Genomic DNA, 14,702 nt, shown 5'->3' with positions numbered 1-14,702 from the left:
ACTTTTTATTTTTATTTTTATTATTTTTAAGACAAATAATAATGCAATATACAACCTAATATGTGCTTAATTTACATCGTGTTTCTATACCACCCCAAACAATTTGGGAGAAGGGGTTCACTAAACAATTCAATAACACAATTAAATTATGTAACTAACTAATTTTTATAATTTTTAACATTTTATAAATAAAAGTCGTAATTTACATCCTAAAAGTGTCTAATTTTTGCAAATGTTTCTATCCCACCCCAAACAATCGAACGCTTTTGTCCTCAAAGTGTAAAGAGATAAGGAAAGAATTTACCATAGAAACGTGGAAAAAAATTGGCAAGCATACTGTAATGTAAATATTGTAAAGATGATATGATAATATGAAGCACAATTAAACTGGTACGTACTAACTAACACAAACTCTACTGGAGTAAACATGACAGGCCTAGGGTGGCAACATGATTTGAAATGAATACCAAAATACGCCACCCCCAAACAAAATTGGAAAACTCTTTTTCAGTTTGAAAATTTGTTTGGCCTATACTCCAGAAAGTTGGTATTGTACGAAAACTTGGGTCTTTTAAAGTCAGATTCCCTAGACTTACTAATATATGTTTATGTTTTTATTTTATTTAGTTTTTATATGTTTGATTTTTAGAAAAACAAAACAAAATTACGATAAAGAAATAAAAATGAAACTCACTCCATAGAGAAGCACTACTTAATCCACGAGAAAAAGTGCAAGAGATAAATGCATGAGTCACATGAAACGTAGACTAAGAATCCGACACTTACAACCACTCACTCCAAAAGGAGGGTCCGGTTGCCTTAATGGTACTCCCATAACATAAGATTGGAATGGAGTACACCGAAGAATAAAATGAGTCTTTTATAGTCAGATACTCGAGACTTTATCTAATATATATGTATTAAAATGCAGTTTACCATATATCAACAATCGATAAAGTTGTGGGTCTTTCTACAAATAATTAACATGGAATGCACCATGAAACAGAATTAAGCACCAAGATTTCCTATGACGTAGCTTAGTGGAATGAGAGCAAAACCTTATAGATCTAAAACCTAATCGAGTATACAGTTTCTTCTTTGTCCTCCCACGAAGGGATGCCAAGTAAATGAACGGAGAAAATTGATGGTTATGGAAGATCATGGGATGTGGATAATTTTGAGAAGGAAAAAATGGAAAAAATGAAAAGTGTCGGTGGCTTGTCCTTGGGTGTTACTTCTTCACCGGTTGGTTTTAGATAGTTATGAAGCATAGGAGAAACGCCAAGGTCAAGTACAAACTCAATGGTTGTTTGAAAAGGTAGAGGCGAGGAACATTAAGTGATGGAAGGTGAATGAGTGACATGAGGATGTGAGGTGGGTGAATGGTGTTCAACTAGTGTTCTTAGGTCTATATCATCGAGGCCTTGAGATATGCAAGACATTCCTCAATAGGTGGGTAAGAAGAATCAACTGGGATAGAGGGCTTAAAAATTCTTCTTCCGCCATGGAGTCAAGAGATGAATGGATGTCAATAGGAGAGCACTTGCGAGGAGGCAAAGAAGGGTTGCAAAAGAGTCGAAGGAAATCCTCCTTGATGTTATCTACGTCTAGGGAGTAGAAATTGTGATCCTTGTCTTCTTCCATAAGAGGGGTATCTACTAGTGTGGGGACTAAAGTGTCACCCGCACTAATGTGAGGTACAAAACTCTCTCATGGACTTCACTTCCCTTCTACAGGCAAACCTAGTTGTCCCTGTTTTTGTCTAAACATGTTAACTTCTACGAAAGATTTCCAAAAAAGAAAGAGTCATTGAGCCATCCCGACAATTGATTTGGGCATTGGCGGTTGCCAAGAAAGGGCGCCCTAAGATGATGGGAATGGAATCATGAGCAACTTCGTGTCAAGAATAACAAATTAAATTTGGATAGTAAAAATCCTGAACTTTAACGAGAATATTTTCAACTACACCCTTGGGATACTTAATAGAACGATCGGCTAACTGCAAAGTCATTTTGGTTGGTTGAAGTTTTGTTAGACCTAGTTGTTTATATAAATAAAAAGGGAGTAAGTTAACACTCGCCCCCAGGTCTAATAAAGCAGTTGTTATAAAGGTATCACCTAAGGTGCATTGTATAGTAGGACGACTAGGGTCCTTGTACTTAACAATTCCGTTATGTTCAGATAAAGAGGGATATTGTTCAGTTAAGAATGCTTTGTGGGGTATGTTGGTTTTCCTCTTCTTGGTGCACAACTCTTTTAGAAACTTAGCGTGTCCAGGTAGACTTTTTATAGCTTCTAGAAAAGGTAGGTTTATAGTCAAATTTTTAAACACTTCCCTAATCTCATCAAAATTTTCATCCTTTTTAAACACAACTAGTCTTTGGGGATATGGTGTTTTATCGCTATTTTTAGCAGAAGGAATAAAAGTATTATTAGTCTTTGCTTTATCTCTAGTCGTTTTCCATCTAGGTGTCCATATTGGAACCTCTACAGGTGTAGGGTCTTCACTTTCTATTATTGGGTCTTGTAATATTTTCCCTTTTGGTTGTGGTTTAACTGGTACTTCTACAGTTGTAGGGTCTTCAGTTTCTATTATAGTATTTGGTATGGTATCATTTTTAGTTTGCGGGTAATCTTTAGGAATAGTCACTTGGTTATCAACTACTGCATACGAACGGGCGAAGGGTAGTGACTGCCCTCAGAGGTCCCCTTGGTTTATATTACCATTACAAGAAATCGCTTTATTTCAAAGGTAGTGTTTGTTGACTTAGGATTAGGCACTGCTTGACTTGGAAACACGCCAGTTTGGTTTTTATTTTGGTTAGAAGACATGTCAATAACCTTTTGGCACAAAGACTGCATCATTTGCATCGTTTGTTTCATCATATTAAAGTTTTGATCATACTGATCTTTCATCAAGTTGGAGTTTTGTTGCATAATTTGATTTTGTTTCTCCAACAAGGTCACACTACTTTGTTTGTAGATGGTTGTATTGGAATTAAAGCTTGTTGAGCGTTCATGTCTTGATGTTGATAGTTCTGGGTTATGGGTACTAAACCTCTATTCTGGTCACCTAAGTTCCCTTGTCCTTGATGTTGAGTTAACTGGTTGAAGTGTGATGGTTGTGGTGGTGTTTGTGCATAGACAAGAGGACAATAGAAGTCCGAATGCTCAAGACTACAATAGACATTACAACGAGTAGAATGTTCATGACCGGAGTGGGTTGTTGTTGAACGAGAGATGGCATCTACCTTTTAGTGAGGGGCATCGATAAGAGTTTTAAGCTTCGGGATCATATTTAACCTCAAGAGAAGAAGGAGAGGAGCCGGGAGGAATCGTTATCTCCCCAATTATTGTTCTTCTTAGATTGATCTTTTAAGAATTTATAAGCCTCCAGGCTCTTTTACCAAGAAAACTACCCCTACCATGATATCTAGAACCTCCTTATGATAATATGAAAGCCCCTTGAAAAAGCACGAACAAGCATGTCTTTCGCAAGATTATGATCGCGGGCATTCAATGAGAAGATCGCTGAAACGATTCCGTGCCTCTCAAAAAGGATTTATGAGGATTCCGGGTGAAGAAATGAATCTTGTGAAGCATTTCATCCGTCTTCGTGGTGGGTAAAACTGTTCCATGAACAATTGAACAAGTTGAGCCCATGAGTCCACGAGTTTGGCGTTTGGGCGCTAACCAAGACGCCTTTTATCGGGCTAAGGTGAAAGGGAATACCCTCAGTTTAATTTGTTCCGCACCAACCGTGGGATGGTGGAATGTTGTTAGGAATTGTTCAATCCTACGCATGTGCTAATAAGGTTTTTCATGGTCTAAACGATGAAAAACGGGTAGCAAATTAAAAATATTTGGGGGGATTTGTAAATCCCCCACTGGGTCTGCTAGAACGATGCAAGATTTGGGGCTATCGCTCAAGGCTTTGTAGAAGTCAGAGAGAGGAGTCTCTCTTTCTTCAGCCATTATATCAGGTGGTGTGTGTGAAATTCTTTGATAGGCGTGTGGTATTTATGTCTACGAAAAACAAGCCTGATTATACTAGAATTAAAACTCCTCTGACAAAAGAAACGAGGAGTGGAAGAAGGGAATACCGATTCGGCCCTTGCTTTGCTTATAAATAGAGTCTTGTTCACGCGTGTTCAGTGTATATAACAAGTTAGAACACTAAAAAATATGAAAATTGAAAATTTGAATCAAACCTGCGGAAATCCGGCAAAATCAACTGAGGGTGCAGGTGCGCTTCACTTGGGCGCAGGTGCGCTCAGTGCAAATTCGAGTTCCAGTGTTTTGAGCGCGGGTCGCTCTCGGTATGGGCGCAGGTCGCGCTCAACTTCTAGTGTTTTGAGCGCAGGTCACGCCTCAGGGTTTTCGAATGTCTAGTGTTTTGAGCGTGGGTCACGCCTCAGGGTTTTCGAATGTCCAGTGTTTTGAGGGCAGGTGCGCTCCTTTTGGGCGCAGGTTGCGCCTCAAGGTTTTCGAATGTCCAGTGTTTTGAGCGCGGGTCGCGCTCCTTTTGGGCGCGGGTCGCGCCTCAGGGTTTTCGAGTTTTGGGCCTTTTATCGTACTCTAAAAAATTTGAAATTTTTACAGTAATTTTCTAAGACGTCTATCAAGTAGCCTGTAAAATTTCAAATCAATCAGAGCTATGAAAGTCCCTCTACTGCCTTGCAAAGTTTACAAAACAGTTTTCAGACACAATACAAACAACCGAATGGTTAACCCATCAAAACAAAGCCAAAAATTTCCAAATTTTTATTGTAGACTCCTGACAGATACTACTTGTTTCTGTAAAAACTTTAGAGCAATTGGAGTTCTACAACCTCTCCTTATCAGCTGGTGTTCCAGATATTAAGTGTTTGCAACACTGCAGAAATACACTGGAAACACTCTACTATATAGGAGGTCAAAACAACTCAAAAACTCGTCAAATTTTTACTACAAACTCCTGACTTAGGATAGATACTCCTGTAAAAATTATAGAATTTTTAGAACTCCCTAAGTAACCTTACTTGTCTGTTTTTCAAGAACATACCGTGTGAAAACTGAAATGCAGCACTATAAAGATCGTATTTGTTTCACAAGGTAAACCATATTTGAAAAATCTGAAAATATTCCAGTAAATCAACAACACATTATATATTATGTCTGAAAATTTTCAGAATTTTCAAAAATTTAGAAATACCTTCACCGCAGTGTTTTTCTCTGTGAATCCGCAGCCCCTATGTCTAAAACAGTGAACAGTTCCGAAAATTCAAGAAATAAGAATGAAAAATTAAAAGGGTGGGTGGGTAGAGAATGGGGGATTGCCCCTTAGATTCAAGCAATTGAATTCTTGTCTTGAACGAGATTAAGATGGCAGCGACGCCATTTGATAACCGTAAAAATAGTAAAATCCTAAATATTAATGTTAACAACACTAATACGTAATCCTACCGTTCTTACATTTAAATCAATTCTTCTTACTTTCAAAACATAATCATGCAATATAATGAGTAAGGATTCGTTCCACTCTTAACTGTCTAGACTTAAATTGAATTCAACTAATCAAACCAAAAGGAACAATGGTGAGAGTAATGATTTGATGTGAAATTTCTATACTACCATTCCCAACACAAGAACAATAATAAGAACATGTCATTATGGAATAAGTAATTAACTTTATAAATCTAATAGAACAATAAGAACAAGATATGATTGAATGAATAATAACTACTTATTAATCTAATGAACAATAAAAACAATGATTCAATACTCAAGAAATAAACTAATTAATTAATGTAAAACTAAATAATGTAAAACTAATCTCTAATGGCTACTTTCTACCTCCTAATTTAACTACCTAACCTCCTTTTTAACAAAGAGTCAAACTTTTGTTTTTATACTTTCAGATCCAAAAATTGTGCATGGGCTTGGAGCCATGTTTTGGGCCGGAAAATCAGGCCCAAAACCCAATTTCTTTAGTCCAAAATGGGCTCTTCAGCTGCAGTTGGCTTCGACAGATATTTCGTCTACTTTTGCTCCTCTGATTGGGTCAATTCTTAGACCATTGGAAAGCTTTTTCTGAGCCGGTCGTTTTGACATAAGATACTCCCAATTCCGAGGTCTGAGTCCAAAAATACGGCCTTCGGAAGTTCTGCTGACTTGTGCACTGTTTCTGCCCGTGTTGACTTTTCAGCTTTTGACCGGGCTTTACAAAGGCCAAATCTCCTTGAATCTTGGCCTTTATTCACAGAACTCCTTAGCAACCGAGCTTTGCTCCTTTATCTCTCTAAAGTGGCACATTTCTGCACATAATGGACTTTGAAGCCTGAAATGCATAAAAACACGTAATCAGTATTAACTCTTAATTATTACTCACATAATTGGTCTAAAAGTATGATGGTTAAGGGGTTAAAACTACAGTTTTGGGCTCTTATCAATATTATAGGGACACATATCACTAACTTTTCCTTTAATATTTTAAGTCGGCCATTAGATTGAGTTGATAGGATGAGGACACATGTCACTAACTTTCCTTTTGGTCTTGGGAATTCAAGAGAGTATTTAGGAAATTTTAGGACCAAAAGGGTACTTAGGACATTTCACATGACTCAACAACAAGATCACACTCAAGCTAATATGGCTGACTTTGTCATAGTGTTAGTTGGGGGGAGTCTAAAAATCTGATTTTAACCTACTTCTTAGATGATTTGCTAAGGATATGGTACATTCCTATGATATTCAATCTGTTTCTTATATATATATATATATATATATAACACCTTTAAAGAGGCGCACCCGAGCTGCCATCACATACACAGGCGAGGGCGAGCTAGCTGTGCACTACGCTATTTATCGTAACCCCATTCACCATCTGTCATTTTTAGCCTACTAAGCCTATTGGTTACATCAAGGCTTTTGATCCAACCAGAATGCAACACCAGCTTTCTACTAGCAGCTCAACTCCAAACTGTCGTCCGCAACTTCCACCGCTTTCTTCATCCTACCAAATAAGAGAAATGAACAACAAACTTCCTGATCCAAAAAAATCGTCCTTAGTTGGTTTTTCTTCTTAACAGATCCAAAAACAAAAACCCAAAGAAGCAAAAAGAAACAGAGAAACAAACAACAAACTTCCAGATCTAAATGTTTTTTCCTTAGTTGGTTTTTCTTCTCAAAAAATCCAAACAAAAAAACCTAAAGAAGCAAAAAGAAATTAAGAACAGGTACATGTAAGAAGACTGTTTCTTTCATTGCTCATTCTTTTGTTCTTCTTTGATTCATTATTTTGATGTTTGTCAATTGGAATGATATCATTTTTCAAAGATTCAAATTGTTTGTCAATCGAAAATTGGTGAAAATCAATCTTCTTATTTTAAACTAATGTTCTGATTTTGTTATCTAATGACAAACCATTCCGGAATGTTACCAAAGGAATTTGGAATTGCTCGTAACTATTATTTAACTATTGACAACCATGACAACTTCAAAAGTTTCTCATATTTTTTTTTATTCATCCAATTTTTTTATTGATATGTTTGTTTATTATGTATTTCTTGTTCTTCATTTAGGCCAAATGATTTGTTGGTTTTTATTATGCCTATCGAAATTACACATATGATACTGGTAATCTAAACACCTTGAAATTGATATTCATGCCCAACTGATGCTGTTGAGTATTAATGAATATTCACCAGTAGCATTTGTTTTGAGATTAAGCTATCGTTCATTTCCTCTTTTTAAAATCATCGATTGGGTTTTTTTTTAGGTTAATCATGCACCTTCAAATTTGTCCTGTTAATGCTTTATTTGATTCAGGGTACTTGATTTATTGCAGACTTACATGTTGCTTTTCATTTGGAGTATGGATTTAACAATATTCTAGGTACTCGTTTTTAAGCTTTACTATTATTTTCTTTTCCTATTATTATAAAACATTGTACTTTATATAGTTTCCTATCCCATATTAATGTATGCTTGCTATGTGTAATATGCATTCTTCTCTTAGAAACCGTTATAACCTAACCTTTTTGGTCGTGCATTCATTTTTTTAAGGGATATTTAGGTCTAGGTCCTAATAATAGTTGGTTTATTATGGTTTTGTCCATAAAAGCTTGAATATTAGGGCTTAGTCCTACTTTTGGTTCTTGACTGCAAGTCAACTCAGTTGACTGTGGTCAATCTGCTTGTATTTTTGAAATGGCAATACTATCCTCACGTGCAACATGACGTGAATAAGTAAAAATACCATTCGAACAACACTCAAATTGGTTTGCCATGTGTCACAATCTAACTAACAAATCAAAGGCCAAAGTAATAGAGCCGTTGGTGGTGCTTTGTATAAGAGACCGAGAACCAATTCATCCAAAATCATTTGTGGCCTCTGAAAAGTCATCATTTTCAAATATCACAACAAAATTTGGAAGGAAATATGGGTGGAGCCTCTGTAAGCACAACACCTTACTTCAAAAATCTAATGGCTGAAAAGTAGGCCGGACTATAGTCTAATTTGTCAAATACAGTAAGGACTACGTCGTAGAAGATGATATTATATCTTGTATCAAAGTCTAACCTTTGTAAACATTTTTTTTACAGATATGTCAGCTATGTTACCGAGAAAACCACATAGCTCCTAAGTGTCCATACTTGAAAAAGAGATGCAATATGGAAAACTGTAGAAGCTTTATGGAATTGCACAAGTCTGAAGATAAATATGGCAAAGTACATGAGTTGTGGCTCTGCTGTGATTGGGTTGGATGTTTCAATAAGGTTCAACTAGCTACTACTGAGAACCAGCTTCTTTTGCCCATTGAGAAGAATGTCACACTTGTCGTTAATTGTGATGTGTGTGGGCATGAGTGTTGTTGCATTGTGTGGTACCCATAGGGTTAGTTTGTTGTGTCTGTATGTTTATGTATGGGTTTTTTAGGTCTTGGTCCTAATAATGTCTGTGTGTTTATGTATCTCATATGTCAGTAGGATACTATGTCACAAGTTTCTTAGCATAAAAATCCAAATTTAGCATACAAATTCCAAACAAAACAGAGGACAAATTTAGCATTCAAAAGAAGTTAAACCAAAGGAAAAATTTCAACCAAGATCAGACCAATATAGCATACAAATCCAAAAGTACTTCAAGCAAAAAATAAATCCAAAAGTACATCAAATCTCAAAATATCATGCATGACTGAACAACATTATGCCAAATACCCAAAATGTAACTAAAATCCCAAAATGTAACTACCTTTAACTTGAATTCACTGGAGGTGTTGAAGGTGTTAGTACATTGTCATCTCCAAACATCAACCGATATAAACCCCTAGACCTCAGTCATGAGCGTTCTGTTGGTCCTCTTGGTGTTCTACATCCTCCTCTAGCACCTTCATCTTGTATAGGTGGTGCTTCTTGCATTGGAGGTGGCTGTGGTACATGTGCTACACTTCCTCCCCTTGACCTTCTGCTCCTCCCTCTACCTCCTTGTGCTTGTGTTGGTGCTGCATCATGTTGAACTTCATCTTGTCCTGGTGCTCTGCCTCGACCTCCTTGTGTTGGTGTTGTTGGTGTTTCTTCTTGCAGTGGAGGATTCCTTCTTTTCCTACCTCTCTTATTTGCTGGTTCTGGTAGATCTTGTGTTGGTTGCATTGGAGGTGTTGTTGGTGCTGGTTGCATTGGAGGTGCTGCTGGTACTAGTTGTGTTGCTGCTGTTGGTACTAGTTGTGTTGCTGGTGCTTCTTGTGCTACTATTCCTACTACTGGTGCTGCTTCATTATGGTCTTGTGCACCTTCAAATCATTACTTATTAGTTTTATATAACTTATGAAAACCACCTTATATATATATATAACAAGTCACCTTCAAATATATATATAACGTATGAAAACCACCATATGTATAACTGACATATTTAAAGTTACCTTGGTCTTGAGGCTTCCTTCTCTTGCCATGAACTCCTTTCTTTCTTGCATCACAAGTCAAGGTATTGTGACTAGGTGTTCCACACTTTGCACATTTTCTATGAGTTTTAAGTGGTTCATCTTCCCCTCTAATTCTCTGCTTTTTTGGGCTTCCAGCCTTCCTAGTGTTTTCAGGAGGCAGAACCAACTCTTCTATGTTATCCTGTTAAGAGTAAGCAATAAAAACAACTTATCAAGCTAAAGTAAACAAGTTGATTCAATTTACTAAATTAACACATTATGGACTTACTATTTTTGGCCAATCTTCAATGTTATCAATTGGATAGAGATAAGTTGTATATGTTGCTCTAAATGGTTGCACACTAAAATATGAACTGCAATACCTGTCAAAAAATATGGAGTGAATTAATAACAAACTAAAATTAAATTAAAAACAATATGAAATTAAGTAAATTACTAAATTACCTTGCCCACTAGGGCCTCCTTGACTTGAGGACTGCAACAGCATGTACACAAAGCACTCCTGAGATTTGCCACTTAATGCAAGAGCATTCAAGTTTGGCAATATCAACATTGTACTTAGTCCTAGTCTTCTTGTTGGTTGCTAAATACTGAACATTTGATACACCTTTAATCTCATACCAATTGTATCTCAACTCCCTCTTTTTTTATCATGAACAACACATTTGGGACTTCATCACCAGTCATCAATGACATTGACAATTCCCTTCTACCATAAACTAGTTGCAACAAATCCAGGTTATACTTATCCAGAAAATTGACCAATGGTTTATCTCTGATCTTCAATATCAAGGAATTGGAGCTTTCACTAAAATTATTGGTCAACTCATCACACTTTGATATCCAGTCAAAATGTGCCCTAGCCCAACAACTCCTTGGTTCAGTGTCTAACCAATCCAAAGCTTTACTGTCAGTTTTGTTGATAACACCCAATATCCTTGTGAGTTCTTGTTGCTTATAAGCTTTTGCTGTCCCCCAAGCTAGATTTTCCCATAATTCACCACTAAAAACCTTTCTGAAGCTCTTGTACATATGTCTAAAGCAATACTTGTAATAAATAACATACACATATTGTCAGTATTACTTAAATTTGAATCTGGACAAACATATACATATACATATATACCTGTGATTTGAATCTGGAAAATATTCATCAACAACACTTATTAGTCCCTTTTGTCTGTCACTGATGAAGGTAAGCTTGTCTTTATACATGTCAAGATATGGTTTCATCTCACACAATAACTGCCTCCATGTATCTCCATTCTCCCCTCTGTATATATAAAAACCAAGAGGGAATATTCCATTCATTGCATCCAGTCCAATAGCTGTTAAACAATAACCACCATACTTACCTTTTAGAAAACAACCATCCAGACCAATTATTGGTCTACATCCATTCAACCATCCATCAAGGGATGACTTGAATGCAACAACAACACCAATGAAACATTTGGACTTAGCACTCACAAAATGCTTGGCAATGCTACCTGGGTTAGACTTCATAATCTGCCTACACATCTCTGGGACTAGTCTATAACCTTCCTCATAATTTCCATTGATCACTTCAAGCATCGATGTCCTAGCATTCCAAGCAGTCCAATAGGATATGTCAACTCCATAGTCATAAAACATCTCTCTTTGTATATCCCTTGGTCTGTATTCTGGATGATCTCTCATCTTATTTTCAAGTGCTTGAGCTACCCATGGAGCTCTAGCCTGAGTATACTTGTTCTTCTCATCAGCTTCACATGTATGTGCATCATTATACTTTCTCAGAATAAAAGTGTGTCTGTCTTTTCTAGTAAGGGTAGCAGTTATTGTCCACTCACAGCTAGGATCTTTGCATACCAAAATGTATCTCTCCCTGTCATTTCTCACTTGCTGTGTACTAAACATGTGCTTAATTGCCATTGTCTAGAAGAACTCTCTACATTCCTTTACAGTAGCCCATGTAATTTTAGGCTTCAACTCACATGTGACAAACCTTATAAAAGCTTCAACTGGGTCAGCAACCTTAACCATCTCCTCAGCCTAAAAAACATTAGTTATTCCCTGCATAAAGTTCCCCAACACAGTACCTTAGAGTACTCATTATCTGTAGGACAATAGTCTTCATCATCACTTTCTTGTGAACTGCTATCATACCCTGTATCCATCCAAGTACCAAAAACTGGTCAAAATGTTTCACCATACTCATACCTAGCCTTTTCAGTATTACTTCCACCATGATTAAATTCCTCATCTACATCAACCCTTACAACATCAACCATTACAGCATCACTATGATCATTATTAGACTCATTCAATTCATCTAGAAAGTCATTAATATTCTGAGTACAAAAATCATGCTCAATAGGATCTAGTTGAGACAAGTACGCATCAGGCTCAATGTGCTCCTCAACCACATTCTCAGTCAACTCATCTCTTGCTTCTGGCTCAACAGTTTCTTCATCATCAGAAATGTCGAAGATCATTGGCTCTCCATTAGGACCTAAAAGTGGTTTAGTTTTCAGTATGTTCAGCCTGTTAGACTTTCTTAAAGGTGTGATTAGTTTTTTAGTAGAAACTGGTTTTTGTTTTTGAGTGGCAAATGGTTTAGATTTTTGAGATTGAACTGGGTTAGGTTGTTCTTGAGTGGAATATGGTTTTTGTTTTTGAGTGGAAAATGGTTTAAGATTTTGAGTTTGAAGTGGGTTAGGTTGTCTTGAGTGGAAACTTCAATGGGAACTTGAACTGGACTACTATACTATTACATAATCTAGGTGATCTTCTAACACTTTCACAGACTTGTATAGGTTTCTTTGGTGTTCTAGGTGTGGATTTAAGTGGTGGTGGAGCAACAGTAATGTTGGTTGCTGCAGTTGGTGGAGGTGGGAAGACAAATATGGGTTTTTTTTTTGTTTTAAACTTACCCCACATATCCATCAAATGTTTGTCTTCTGTTATCCTACATAAGTTCCCTTCAATCAAACTTGCAATCTGAAACTTAACTCCTTCACCAACCAGTTTTTGCACATCCTTTTCCAAATCTAGCCAACAAATCTCATCCTCATCATACTTCACAGACTCTTACTTACCCCCCTTGTATTCACTAGTCTTAATCTTCCCAGGGATAGTTCTCCCCTACTTACCACCATAATGAATGACAAATTCTTTTACACCTAGTCAAGGACTCGCCATAGTACTCAACTAACAATGCTACCTACATAAAAACAACATATGGAGTAAATCAGATAATGAGAAACAAATTTGATTCGCAATTACATTCAAACCAATTTCAGGTGAATGCACACAAATTCACATGCACAACTTCATACAAATATCATATCAAATTTATATTTCAATTTCAATTAGCTACCATATGTCTTCATACAAATAGAATATCAGACAACAAAAAAAAACAAAAAAAAAAAACAATTACGTTGAAACAATATCAGCAAATCCATCACTAATACTTCATACAAAAAACAATTAGTCCTACTAGAAAATAAAAAATTAGTTTATAGTCCATGTTTCACTTTAGATTTTTAGTCCATGTTTTTACTACACCAAACCATGTAATGATAAAGTCGCAACCGAACAAACTCATGAAAAATTACTTGCAGTTTGAAATTTTACCAAAGAGATTCCAAAAGGATATTCAAACTCATGAAAAACCACCATATTTCCAACATAACAAGCGACTACTTTCATGAAAAATATTCAAAATCATGAAAAACAATATTTTTACTAGAAACGTATAAAAACCTAATCTTTAAGCAACAACATTCCTTTTTTGGCAAACAGCAACTAAAAATGATCTCAAATCAACTATGATCAGTTCATAACCTCAATTCTACAACGATCTATAGCAACACTTCATGAAACTTCATAAACGACCAACGATATAATTATATTTGATTTTGTAATGAGAGAAGACAAGGAGTTAGGCCATCGTTAAAGTTAGTGTTTTCACGAATGAAAGAGGATGAGTGTGAGAGAGAAGTCTAGTGCTAGGGTTTTGGAGTGAGAGAGAGAGACGTGGTGGGAATTTTCCCTCCTTATTTCTCCCAACATTCTCGAGATGCGCAAAATGCAATATTTCAAATCTGACAGTCACACATTTCAAATCTAACACGTGTTCATTTAAATTATTAAAAGTGAAATCATGTGATGTTGCATGCGAGGGGTAGTATTGCCATTTCAAAAATACAAGAAGATTGACCACAATCAACTGAGTTGACTTGCAGTCAAGAACCAAAAGTAGGACTAAACCCTAATATTCAAGCTTTTCTGGACCAAACGCTAATAAACCAACTATTATTAGGACTAAGACCTAAAAAAACCTTTTTTTTTTTACATATACGTATACATTAATATTATTGTTTGAACTTTGTTGCATTCCACATTTACATACCAAGTATTTGTTGGAACATTGAAAGTAAGTGAGAGTTACATTGTAGGTTGTCATTTAGAATTAGTGTGGTAGGACTTAATCACTAACAATCACATGTCTGAAAAATGACCAATATAATTGGGTTTGTTGCTAGAAACTATGCTCTTCATGGGGTTTCAATATATTGGGGATTGGTTGTGGAAAAGATAAATAGTTATGCACTTATGCTAATGCAATACGCATGATCATTTTTGGTAGTGACAAATCAAGGTTGAATTCTATCAAGGGTTACAAGATTCTTTAAAGTATACATTGTGATTATTATTCATCAAGTTCAGGCCATTATATATCTTCTCTACAAAATCACTATGTGGTTGTATTTATTGAATTGGTTTTTT

The sequence above is a fragment of the Coptis chinensis genome, chromosome 4, assembly GCF_015680905.1.
Source record: "Coptis chinensis isolate HL-2020 chromosome 4, ASM1568090v1, whole genome shotgun sequence".
NCBI lineage: Eukaryota > Viridiplantae > Streptophyta > Magnoliopsida > Ranunculales > Ranunculaceae > Coptis > Coptis chinensis.
The sequence above is the reverse complement of the archived record's forward strand: the minus strand, read 5'-3'. Positions refer to the sequence as shown.